This window comes from Amblyraja radiata, chromosome 18, assembly GCF_010909765.2.
Source record: "Amblyraja radiata isolate CabotCenter1 chromosome 18, sAmbRad1.1.pri, whole genome shotgun sequence".
Lineage (NCBI taxonomy): Eukaryota > Metazoa > Chordata > Chondrichthyes > Rajiformes > Rajidae > Amblyraja > Amblyraja radiata.
This window is the reverse complement of record NC_045973.1, coordinates 21,065,934-21,078,537: the sequence shown is the minus strand read 5'-3', so window position 1 is coordinate 21,078,537 and position 12,604 is coordinate 21,065,934. Positions and strand designations below refer to the sequence as shown.

The window sequence follows — 12,604 nt, the reverse complement described above, 5'->3', positions numbered from 1 at the left end:
AGTGCAAGTGAAATGAATATGTCAGCAGCGGTACAATTATAAAGAACACACACAAAAACACAATAAAAATTTAACATAAACATCCACCACAGCATTCATCACTGTGGTGGAAGGCACACTATTTGGCCAGTCCTCCTCCATTTTCCCCCGTGGTCGGGACCTCAACCCTCCGCAGCCGTTGCTGCGGGCGTCCAGATGGTAAAAGGACAAGGTACAAGTCCAGGTAAGTCCAGAGTCGGCTCTTCCCCACCGGAGACCGCGGCTTTAAGTTGGTGTAGGCCGCAGGCCGGCGGTCGAAGATTTAAAGTTTAAAGTTCCCGCCACGCCGCAGCCAGAAGCACCGCAGACCGCAGGGCCAGCGGTCGAAGCTCCCCTCCAGGGGTGATGGTAAGTCGCCAATCCGTATTGAGGATTGCTCCCTGTATCGAGGGATGTTATCTGTATGTAGGACATCACCTATAGTGAGCAACATTACCTGTGTGGAAGAATGTTACCTGTATTGCGGGATGTTAGCTTTGTTGAAGGAGGAACATTAAATCTGGAGAAGTGTCTTGACCTGAATTGTCACCTATCTATGTCACCTATTGACACGCTGAATGACACCGGTATTTTTGTGTATTTTCTAGGAACATTACACGTTTTCAAGGTCACTACCTGTATTGAAGGCTGTATATAGGAACATTATCTGCGTTGAACAAAATTACCTGTTCGAAGGTGATTTACTCCATACAGCTTTGAGAGATTACAACTGCATTTTAGATTTTTTTTCACAGCCAGTGAATGTAGAAAAACATACCTTTCTCACTGTGAAGACAACACACTGCTAACTTCTGGAATTGATGTAGAATACACCAGTATTTGGCGTGAAACCGTGCCTGTCCCCAAAAAATAACACGTTTCACTTTGCACAAGAGAGGATTCTTCGTGGCAGTAAACGTAATATCTTTGCAACCAGCAGATGGAGGAAGGGTTCTATGTTCTGATCCCGGGTCTGGCTACTGTTTAGTAATCCACATCACAGCTAGGGTCTGCTGTTCGTTTATTGGTGTGACTAGCGATGCTGGACCTGGTAAATACACCACACAGAATCTCCACAATTGTCGTATAATAATAATGTTTTGTTTATAGGGACAGTGCATATTAATGAACATTTGCATGTAAATATGCGAGATTGTAGCCAATCAGTAGCTAATTTCCGTCTCTAGTCCCAGGCAAAGGTAGGTGAAGTGTCTTGCCCAAGGACACAACGACAGTACACACTCCAAGCAGGATTCGAACCGGCCACCTTCAGGTTGCCAGCCGAACACTTAGCCCATTGTGCCATCTGCCGTCCGTTGGATGGATCCACGCCAGTGACCCGGCCTCTGAAGAGCACTGAATAAAGAATTGAATCCAAGTACATCCTTAATGGAAAGGCAAATAAAGTGATTGGCATTTAGACTGCATAAACCTAATTGAGTTCTGTGCTTGACTGACAATTCCAAGACATCATCACAGGATATTATTTTAGACTAGGGAGTAATTTTCAAACTGGTTATTTTTTTGGTCAATTCTGAAACTGCAGGTAACAATTGACAGTTCAGGACACCCATTTTCTGTTTAGTAAGGAACTGCACATGCTGGTTGACACTGAAGATAGACACAAAAAGCTGGAGTAACTCAGCAGGCCAGGCAGCATCCTGGAGAAAAGGAATATGTGACATTTCTTGTGGAGACCCTATTCTTATTCCTTTTCTCCAGAGATGACGCCTGACCCGCCGAGTTACTCTAGCTTTTTGTGTCTATCTACCCATATTCTGTTGTTTAGAGTCAGAGAGTCATACAAAATGGAACCAGGCCCTTCGGCCCAACTTGTCCATGCCAACAAAGTTGTCCCTTTTAAACGTTCTATTTACCTGCATTTGACTCACATCCCCCTACTAAACCTTTCTTATCCACGTCCAAACGTATTTTAAATGCTGTTACAGTCCCTGCTTCAATTCTTCCACCCATCTCTGCACTTATCAGAACACAAAACTCATGGGGATGGGGGTCTGTCCAAAAGACATTGGGGGATTTTAACGTAGAGGGTGACCCATGTAGACAACAGTCTTATAGTGTGGGGGCACAAGGGACCTTCAGTTTTACCACAAGTAATTAATAATACAGAGTTGGAACAGCTGCTCACAAACTAAATTAGAAAATAAGACTAGTTGTATTTACACAGTACCTTGAACATAATAAACTATTCCCTGGCTCCTCACAGGAGGCTGATAAAACGAAGTCTAACAATAATCCAGATTAATATTAATGACCAAAAGCTTGCTTGAGGATAGTACAATGGTACAACATTTTGTGCTGCTCCCTCACAGCTCTACAGACCCAAGTTCGATTCTGACCTCCCGTGGCATCTGTGTAGAGTTTACACGTTCTCTCTGGGAGTGTATAGTCTTCCTCTAGTCACGCCAGTAACCCCCCACATCAGCCTTGATTGAATGGCAGAGTAGACTTGATGGGCAGAATGGTCTAATTCTACTCCTATCACTTATGACCTTATATAAAGACATGCGGGTTGGCAGGCTCATTACTGTGACATCCGTGAGAGAAGGTAATTGGCAAAAGAATGGAGCTTCAGGGGTACAGGAAAATGGAGGGGGTTGATGTAATAAGATTGATGGGATTGCCCTGCTGGGAGCTACATGGACTTGATGGGCCAAATGGCCTCCTTCTGTAGAGTACTCAGTATAAATAGATTTTAAGCAGCATATTTTATGGAGGAAGGAGATGTGGTGTGGACGAGGGAAGGAATCTATGAACTGAGACTGTTGAAATCATGAATGGCTAATGATGCAGCAATTATATACAGGGATACTCAAGGCCAGAATGCTTTAAATTATTATTATGTATTGAGGAGAAACTAAGATGCAGTCTAATGAGGTTTGTAGGGAACTGAAGTCAACAATTTATGATGATGCTCTACAATTCAGTGCAGGATATCATTCACTGAGAATGGGGTAATGTCCCCGTGGGAATTTTACAGGAATTCTTTAGTAATGTGTTTTCTGGGAATGCCAGTAACAGCCAGCACTAATAATCCAGTCCCATGAGACATTATCTTGTTTAATTACAATCTGACTAACGAGTTAAAAGGTCAATGAACTGAGCATGATCAATTCCAGAATACTTGCTTGAGTCCAGGATACTGGCTTCAATAGCTTTGCTTTGAAAGACAAACCCAGTTGTAAAATACATGACAATATATGTTTTAAGTATTTCCATTGTGTGTGTATGTGTGTATGCTAGGGTATGGCTAATTATCTTTAATATTTGCTTCAAAGTGCAAAATTTGTTTCTTCTGTTCTTTAGTCAGAGCATCATACAACTTCAAATAAAGTTAGTCATTTTTGGAGATAAGCAACTGATAATGTACAGTGATGCTGCTAACCCATAGACTGTAACAAACAACAGAAGTTTCCAAACAAATTAACAACATTAGAAACCAGTCAACCGAAAAAAATGGTGAAGAAAAGTTATTATTTCTCCTTTAAGATACTGGCAGTAGCTGGATTGCTGGTATGAATTCGATGGGCTGAATGACCTCCTTCTCTGCTGTAAACATGGTGTGAATCTGCAAGTGCTTGATGGCTTTAAAGTACTGCCAGATGTTGAAGGCCAACTCAGTCCGATCACCCGGCTGCTGTTGTCCTTGGAACCCAGCAGGTGGAGCTCCACCTTGCTGGGAAAGTGTTGTGACATTGGCCTGCCCCACGATCCCAGATCCCATCCATTTTGCTGGGGTTATGTGGAGAATCAAATGGTCAAACATTGTGGAACCAGGCCCTTCGACGCATGGGTCCATGTCATCCATCAAGCACCCATTTCCTCTAATCATACTGTACTACCATTTTATCCTCCCCAAATTTTCATCAACACCCCGGATTCTGTTGCCACCTACACACTCAGGACAATTTACTGTGGCCAATTAACCTGCATGTCATTGGAATGTGGGAGGAAACCGGAGCACCTGGACGAATCTCACAGGGAAAATGTATAAAATCCACATACATGGCAACCGAGGTCAGGATCGAACCCTGGTCTCTGGCACTGTGAGGTGGTGGCTCTAACGGCTGCACCTCTGTGCTGCCAGTTGTCAGGCAAAGGTCGGAAACATTATTTTTTGTTTCTTTTTTCTGCATTTATAGAAAGTTATTTCTTAATTATTGTGCTCTAATTTAATGTTTTTAAATGACTTTATTACAGAATGTTCAATACTTTTTACATTTACTTTTAATATTTAGATAAAATATTTACCTCAGTTTTATATCTTTCCTGCCAAATTGGATGACGTCGCTTGTTTCTTCCAAGCTTCTCCATGTCTCGGTGAACTTTCTCTGAATTGTCCCATTGACCCACATTACCACCCATCTTTGTGTCCAGAAATTTTGGATATATTGACCTTGGTACCATGCATGTTTACTTTCAGTGACTGATGTACAAGTACACCCAGGTCTCGTTGCACCTCCCCTTTTCCTAATCTGACACCGTTCAGATAATAATCTGCCTTCCTATTATTGCCACCAAAGTGGATAACCTCACATTTATCCACATTATACTGCATCTGCCATGCATCTGCCCACTCATCCAACCTATCCAAGTCACCCTGCAGCTTCATAGCATCCTCCTCGCAGCTCACACTGCCATCCAGCTTTGCGCCATCCGTAAACTTGGAGATGTCACATTTAATTTCCTCGTCTAAATCGTTAATGCATATTGTAAATAACTGGGGTCCCAGCACCGAGCCTTGGACACCCAACTAGTCACTGCCTGCCATTCTGAAAAGGACCCGTTAATTCCTACTCTTAGCTTCCTGTCTGCCAACCAGTTCTCTGTCCATGTCCTTATCCATTATACTTGTTACATCCTCAAAAAATTCCAGAAGATTAGTCAAGCACTTAAAAAAATTCCAGAAGATTAGTCAAGCATGAAAGACATGCAGGTAGTTGAATTGTCCAGTTTCCTCTTTAGTGGAGGTGAGTGGCAAAAAGAATAAATGGACAGCACGGTGGCACTGCGGTAGAGTTGCTGCCTTGCAGCACCAGAGACCCTTGTTCGATCCCGACTATAGGTGCTTGTCTGTATGAGTTTGTACGTTCTCCATGTGACCGTGTGGGTTTTCCTCTGGGAGCTCCAGTTTCCTCCCACACTTCAGACATACAGGTTTGTAGATTAATTGATTTGATATAATTGTAAATTGCCCCTAATGTGTGCAGGAAAGCGTTAGTGTGGAATTGTGGGTTGGTGTGGACTCGGGGGACCAAAGGGCCTGTTTCCACACTGTGTCTCTAAACTAAACTAAACTAAATAAACGTGTTGATGGATATGTGACAGATGATAAGTTCCAGGACTAGAAGGAATGGATTGTTCTGTCCAGAACTGGCTGGGATCTGATGAGCTAAATGGCCTAGTTTTGTAATAAATATGTTTCACTACCTTTGCTGTGTGCAAGTTAGTGGTAATGCTTCCCCCAAAATAATAATGACCACAGTTGGAAGTAATGCATCATCAGTGAAGTGCGTTGTTAAGTCTTAAGGACATGAGTATGTGTTCTGTTCAAAAAATAAATTCCTTTCTTGTCTGCTTGTCTGCATTCTGCCCCAAAATGTTTGGCTTAATTCCCACGAACAGGTGGTCAATTAAGCAGGCCACATTTTCCTAATTTAACTGCAGTGCAATTAGAAAATTACATCAAACAAGTACCCCACACACCTCATTCGATACAATAATACTTCGGATTTGGAAAAGGTCATTAGGCTAAATTAACCTATTATCATTGATCAACTTTCTTTCTTATCAGATCCCCTAATCCCTTCTCACGTTGGAAGCAAGTCAAATTCTCCACAGTGTTCTTGTTAACATCCCTCTGGAAAAGTATCTAAAGAGGCTCGTATGAGGATTGCAAATTTACCAACTTCAGAGGTGCGAAGATGCTGGAATCTTGAGCAAAAAATTAACTGCTTGAGGAACTCAGTGGGTCAGACAGCATCTGTGGAGGAAAATGGATGGACGATGTTTCGGGTCAGGCCCCTTCTTTAGTTTGAGGTATGTAGTTCCAGTGCAGGATGAACAGAGGAAGAAGATAATGATGTTGGAATGAACTGCAGATCGAAGATAGACAAAAAAATGGTTTACATCGAAGATAGACAAAAAAATGCTGGAGTAACTTAGCGGGTCAGGCAGCATCTCTGGAGAAAAACAATAGGTGATGTTTCAGGTCGAAAACCTTCGTCAGAATGAGCATCAGGGGAGAGGGCAACTTGAGGTATGAAAAGGTACAGAACAAAAAAGAATATAATAGGTTTGAGTGGACGAATGAGGGGAATAAGTCCGTGAAGAAAGGAAGAGGCGGAGACAGTTACAATCCTGAATGGCTTTGAAATGTGGGAGGAACGTGGGTCTCTGGCACTGCAATACAACAGCTCTACCGCTACGCTACTGTGCTTCCCCTAATATACTGTACAGTTCTTTGAGGAAAGACTGTGCAAAGAATTACATTAACATGCTTTCTACATGTTAGTCAATAGCTGGTCATATAAATAAACAGAATACAAAATGTAGATGTATTTTAATGTTATAACACCGTATCGTATAATCGTATAACACCGTATAATCATATTTTACCTATAGCACCTGCAACTTTGGCCACAAGTGGGAGGGAGGGTTAGATGGTGTACATACTGATTGACTCTAGCAGTCTCCCCTTCTGCTGTTCTTCAATGAAACAAGGAGTGGGTCGGTGTCGAATCTGGGAGCCCAGCGTTCAGATCAGTGACTAGAGTGGAGATTAAGGTGCAAGTCGGAAGTTTGAAGTTTCATTTCCCACCCCAAGGTGTTATCTCTATCCGAAGCAACATGGAACAGTACAGGTATAGGCACTTCTGCCCACGATATCTGTGCCGACCATGATACCAATTTAAACTGTACATCAGAGTGCAAGTTATCCATATCCCTCAATTCCCTGCCTGATCATGTGTCTGTCTAAATCTAGTGCCCTCCATAATGTTTAGGCCAAAGACCCATCATTTATTTATCATCATTCATTTATTTATTTGCCTCTGTACTCCACAATTTGAGATTTATAATAGAAAAAATCAGCGGGTCAGGCAGCATCTCGAGAGCGCATGGATGGTTGAAGTTTCAGTTCGGGACCCTTCAGACTTGGAAGTACTTATCTGATTTCGAAGAATAGTAACAAATGTGGAGGTTAAACAGGAGATAGTGGGGAAAATGTTACCCTTAATAAAACTTTAAAAAACTTATTTTAAGAAGTTATTGTTGGAGTAGAGTAGTTCAATACTCAGACGCAAGCCTTTGATGTTTATTCATTGCACTCCTCAAATATGTAACCCACACTCAGTGCCAAGATTTGTGCACAATGCTATCAACAACCTATCAATAACTAGAGAGCGGGGTCCGAGCTCCTATCTACCTCACTAGAAACCCTCATACTATCTTTAATAGGACTTTACTGGACTTTATCTTACACTAAACATTATTTCCTTTATCCTGTGTCTGCACACTGTGGATGGCTCGATTGTAATCATGTAAAGTCTTTCCGCTGACTGGATAGCACGCAATAAGAAGCTTTTTACTGTACCTCGATACACATGACAATAAACTAAGTGAATCTAAACAATGCCAATTTGCAATATCACATTCTATACACATGACTGCAACTTGCTGATGAACAAAAGCATTTCACTTCATTACACCTCGGTGTATGTGAATGTGACTAATAAAAACCTTTGAATAAAAACCTTTGAACCTTTGAACAGTGTAATGGGAGGAGAATTCATAATAGGAAGAAGACTTGGCGGGAAATGCCTCCAAAGCAGCACAGTGGTGAAGAAGGGTCTCGATCTGAAACATCACCTATTCCTTTTCTCGAGAGATGCTGTCTGACCTGCTGAGTTACTCCAGCTTTTTGTGTCTATCTTCGGTTTAAACTAGCATCTGCAGCTCCTTCCAGCACAGTGGTGCAGCTGGTAGAGCTGCTGCCTCACTGCACAAGAGTCTTGGGTTTGATCCTGACCTCGGGTGTTGTCTGTGTGGAGACTACACGTTCTTTCTGTGACCACATGAGTTTCTTCCCAGTGTCATAGAGTCGTAGAGTGATGCAGTGTGGAAACAGGTCCTTTGGCTCAACTTGCCCACACTGGCCAACATGTTCCAGTGTACACTAGTTACACCTGCCCGTGTTTGGTCCATATCCCTCCAAACCTGTCCTATCCCTCAGTCAATTTTATTTGTATAGCTCATTTAAAAACAACTCACGTTTACCAAAGTGCTGTACATTAGTGCAGGTACTAGTGTGCTACATACAATGGTATACAGACCTAACAATACATACATAAACTGTTTACAGCGCCCCCTCAGAGGGACTACAAAATGCTAGGGAGTAGAAATAGGTTTTGAGCCTCGACTTAAAGGAGTCGATGGAGGGGGCAGTTCTGATGAGGAGAGGGATGTTGTTCCACAGTCTAGGTGCTGCAACAGCAAAATCGCGGCCACCACTGAGCTTAAACCTAGACCGCGGGATAGTCAGTAGCCCCAAGTCGGCCGACCCGAGGGGCATGGAGGTAGAATGGTAGGTTAGAAGATTTTTGATATGGGGGGAGGGCAAGCCTGTTAATGTCTTTGTATATGAATAAGAGGAGCTTGAAGTTAATTCTGTACTGTACTGGGAGCCAGTGGAGAGAGGCCAGAATCGGGGTGATGCGGTGCCTTTTACGGGTACCCGTCAGAAGTCTCGCTGCGGTGTTTTGAACTAATTGCAGGCGGGACAGGGATGATTGGCTGATGCCAATGTATGGGGAGTTGTAGTAGTCAAGGTGCGTGGATGATTTTTTTCAAGGTCATCGAATTGGAGGAATGGTTTGATTTTAGCTATGGTACGAAGCTGGAAGAAACTAGCTTTTACCACAGAGTTGACTTGCTTGTCAAACTTTAATGCGGGGTCAAATATCACCCAAGGTTTTTGACGTGCGGTTTGACTAAGGAGGTACCATGTACCTATCTAACTGTTTCTGAAACGTTGGGATAATCTTAGCTTCAACTCCCTCCTCTGGCAGCTTGTTCCATACACTTGCCAACCTTTGTGCGAAAAAGTTACCTCTCAGATTGCTATTAAATCTTTCCCCCTTCATCTTAAACCTATGTCCTCTGGTCGTCGATTCACCTACTTTGGGCAAGAGACTCTGTGCATCTACCTGATCTATTCCTCTCATAATTTTATACACCTCTATTAAATCACCCCTCATCCTGCTGCACTCCAAGGAATAGAGTCCCAGCCTACTCAACTTCTCCCGATAGCTCAGACCCTCTAGTCCTGGCAACATCCTTGTAAATCTTCTCTGTACCCTTTCCAGCTTGACAACATCTTTCCTATAACATGGTGCCCAGAACTGAATACAATACACTAAATGCGGCCTCACCAACATCTTATATAACTGCAACATGATCTCCCAACTTCTATACTCAATACTCTGGCTGATGAAGGTCAGCATTAGAGTTGATGCCTTACAGCGCCAGAAACCTAGATTCGATCCTGACTACAGGTGCTTGTCTGTACGGAGTTTGTATGTTCTCCCCATGACCTACGTGGGTTTTCCCTGGGAGCTTCGGTTTCCTCCTACACTACAAAGTAAGCAAATTACCTCAGTAAAATAGAAAATGATCCCGAGTGTGTGCAGGATAGTGCGAGTGTGTAGTAGGATCGCTAGTTGGTGCAGACTCGTTTGGCCGGAGGGCCAGTTTCCATGCTGTATCTCTAAACTGAGCTAAACTAGGTGATCAATGGTTGACTTGGACTCAGTGAGCCGATGGATCTGTTTAATTCTGCCATTCAAACCCACAGCACCTGTCACCAACCTCTTTCGAATGTACACTCAGGAATTTCATTTAGTTGATAGCAACAAACTCTATTGTCTATTGTCTATTTCCATGCTGTACTCTAAGCTAAACGAAAGTACAACAATACCTTGGACACCCGTCTTGTCAACACCCGTCTTGTCTCACCCTGACTCATGACAAACGTTGCCCACGGCAACACAGCCTTTCTGGATGAAAGGGAATGGAGCTTATCCATTTCTGCACGAACTGGTGCCATTGAGGAGTGGAGCACCGCAACCTTCCCAGTGTCAAAGTCCCAAATGCTGGCATTCAAACCTACAGCACCTGCCACCAACCTCTTTCGAACGTACACTCAAGAATTTCATTTAGTTGATAGCAACAAACTCATCAGTCCACAGATGACATAACTGATAGTCCCAGCACACAGTCAGCAAGATTAGGTCCTCAAGCACATAATCAGAGGCAGAGGATATGAACAGTTCGTAAGAGCCTCCCAAAGCATCCTAATTACTCTCCAGCAATTGTGAAAATGTAATAAGCTTTATTTCCCCAACATTGATATCACTTGCAGATTGTTCAAGTTTTAATAAACTTGCTTTCAGATTTATTTCCGTTCACAAGTAACTTGCTTGAAACTCCAACGGACATGATATATCCACTGCTTCTCAAAAACAACTGTAGATGAACTAGAACAAGCTGGGAAGCTGGAAAGAGTGCAGTGAAGATTTACGAGGACGGTGCCAGGATTCGAGGGCTTGAGCTATAGGGAGAGGTTAAGCAGGCTAGAACTCTTGGAGCTTGGAGATGAGGGGTGATCTTATAGAGATGTACAAAATCATGAGAGGAATAGATCGGGTAGATGCACAGTCTTATGTCCAGAGTGGGGGAATCGAGAACCAGAGGTCATAGGTTTAAGGTGAGGTTTAAGGGAAAAGATCTAATTGGAACCCAAGAGGTACATTTTTCACACAAAGGGAGATGGGTGTATGGAACGAGCTGCCAGAGAAGATAGTCCAGGCAGGTACTATCGCAATGTTTAAGAAACATTTAGACTGGTACATGGATAGGATAGGTTTAGAGAGATATGGGCCAAACACATGCAGGTGGGACTAGTGCAGATGGACTTGTTGGTCGGTGTGGGCAAGTTGGGCGAAAGGGCCTGTTTCCACACAGTACAACACTATGACTCTCTCTATGACTCTAATAGAACCTACAACTGAACATTTTTCTTTCCCCATCGTATTCCATCCCATCCCATCTGCCCTCCCACACTCAGACCTCAGCCCATACACCCAACTCTCGCCCCAGGCTCCTCATGCCCAGTACCCAGCCAAAGCCCATAAAGACCACAACTCCCTAATATCAATTGCCATCCCGCACCAATCCAAACTCACCCAGCCCCACATACCCAGACCACAGCAAAGGGTCCATTCAGACCATCCCCCTAACATCTCCATCCCAGCTCACAGACCAGATCAAGCCCAGACTTGGAACAAGAACAGATTAGCACCACATATTTCACTTGGGCAGGTTACAACCCAGCAGTATGAACGTTGACTTGCTAATTTCATGTAACCCTTGCATTCCCTTCCTCTCCCCCACTATAATGAGTGGAATAGATTGGGTAGACGCAAAGAGTCTCTTGTCCAGAGTAGGGGAATCGAGAACCAGAGGTCAGGGGGAAAGATTTAATAGGAACCCGAGGGGAACATTTTTCATACACTTTGCCCTGACTTTTGCTGATGTCCAACTGTTGTAATGAATGATATAGCAGCCGTCGGGTTTCTGTACACAAACGCATGGGTATAGCCTGACCCATAACCCTATAGTAGCTGGAGACAGTTTTTAGACTGAAGTCCCAGCTGGAAAGATCTGTTCATCTCCCTCCGCAGATGCTTCCTGGCCTACTGAGTTCCTCCAGCAATTTGCATTATGCCCTGCATCAACTGGCATTGACACATCACATTTGCCCTGGCTCTATGTTCTCCAAAGTTAAGGAGAATGAGATAGCTCATTAAAACTTCCCAAACAGTTGAAGGAATTTGTAGGTAAGAAGCAGGGAAGATGATTTCCCCTGAATGTGGAGTCTGTGACCAGGGAGCACAGAGGCAAAATTAAAAAGTTTTTCACTGCACCTTAGTACATATGACAATAAACTCAACTCAAGTTATTTGGGCGTGAGATGAGAGGAAATGTGTGCACCTGTAGAATTCTCAATCCCGTGAGGCTATGGTGGCAGAGATTGATGGAGGATTTCTAGACATTAAGGGGATTGAGGGGTCTGGGGGTAGTGCAGGGAAACAGCATTGAGGTACAATCTTGATGAGGTACGGAGCAGCTTCGAGGGGCTGACTGGCTCACTCTGCTGCCATTTCCTGCTTTATAATCAGTAGAAGGAGAAATTGTGCTCAATGAGTGAATATTAGAAACAGCTTGATGAATGTTTGACCATGGAAGTAAGAAGTGTTTCTGGGATGTGGTGTGATGGAGACTTATAGAGGTGGGTGTACGATCTGGAGAGTTAGTGTGCAAAGGGATTACTCACTGGGTGCCTAAGATTTTAAAAAAAAGAGAGCTATTACTACTCAAAGGATCAAGCAGCATTTGTGAAGAGTGAAACAGAATCAATTTATCAAGGTGAATATCCTTCCACAGAAACACAAAACTAAACATGTTTTAAGATGCAGAGATGGGGGAAGCAGAGAGAACTGTGTGA

The 12,604-nt window shown here is 43.3% G+C and overlaps 1 protein-coding gene across 1 annotated transcript in view; it reads right to left on the bottom strand.

Annotated features, from left to right (window-relative positions):
- The window catches only part of grip2 (glutamate receptor interacting protein 2), a 418,148-nt gene that overhangs the window by 87,346 nt on the left and 318,198 nt on the right, over positions 1-12,604 (bottom strand). The window lies entirely within an intron of this gene.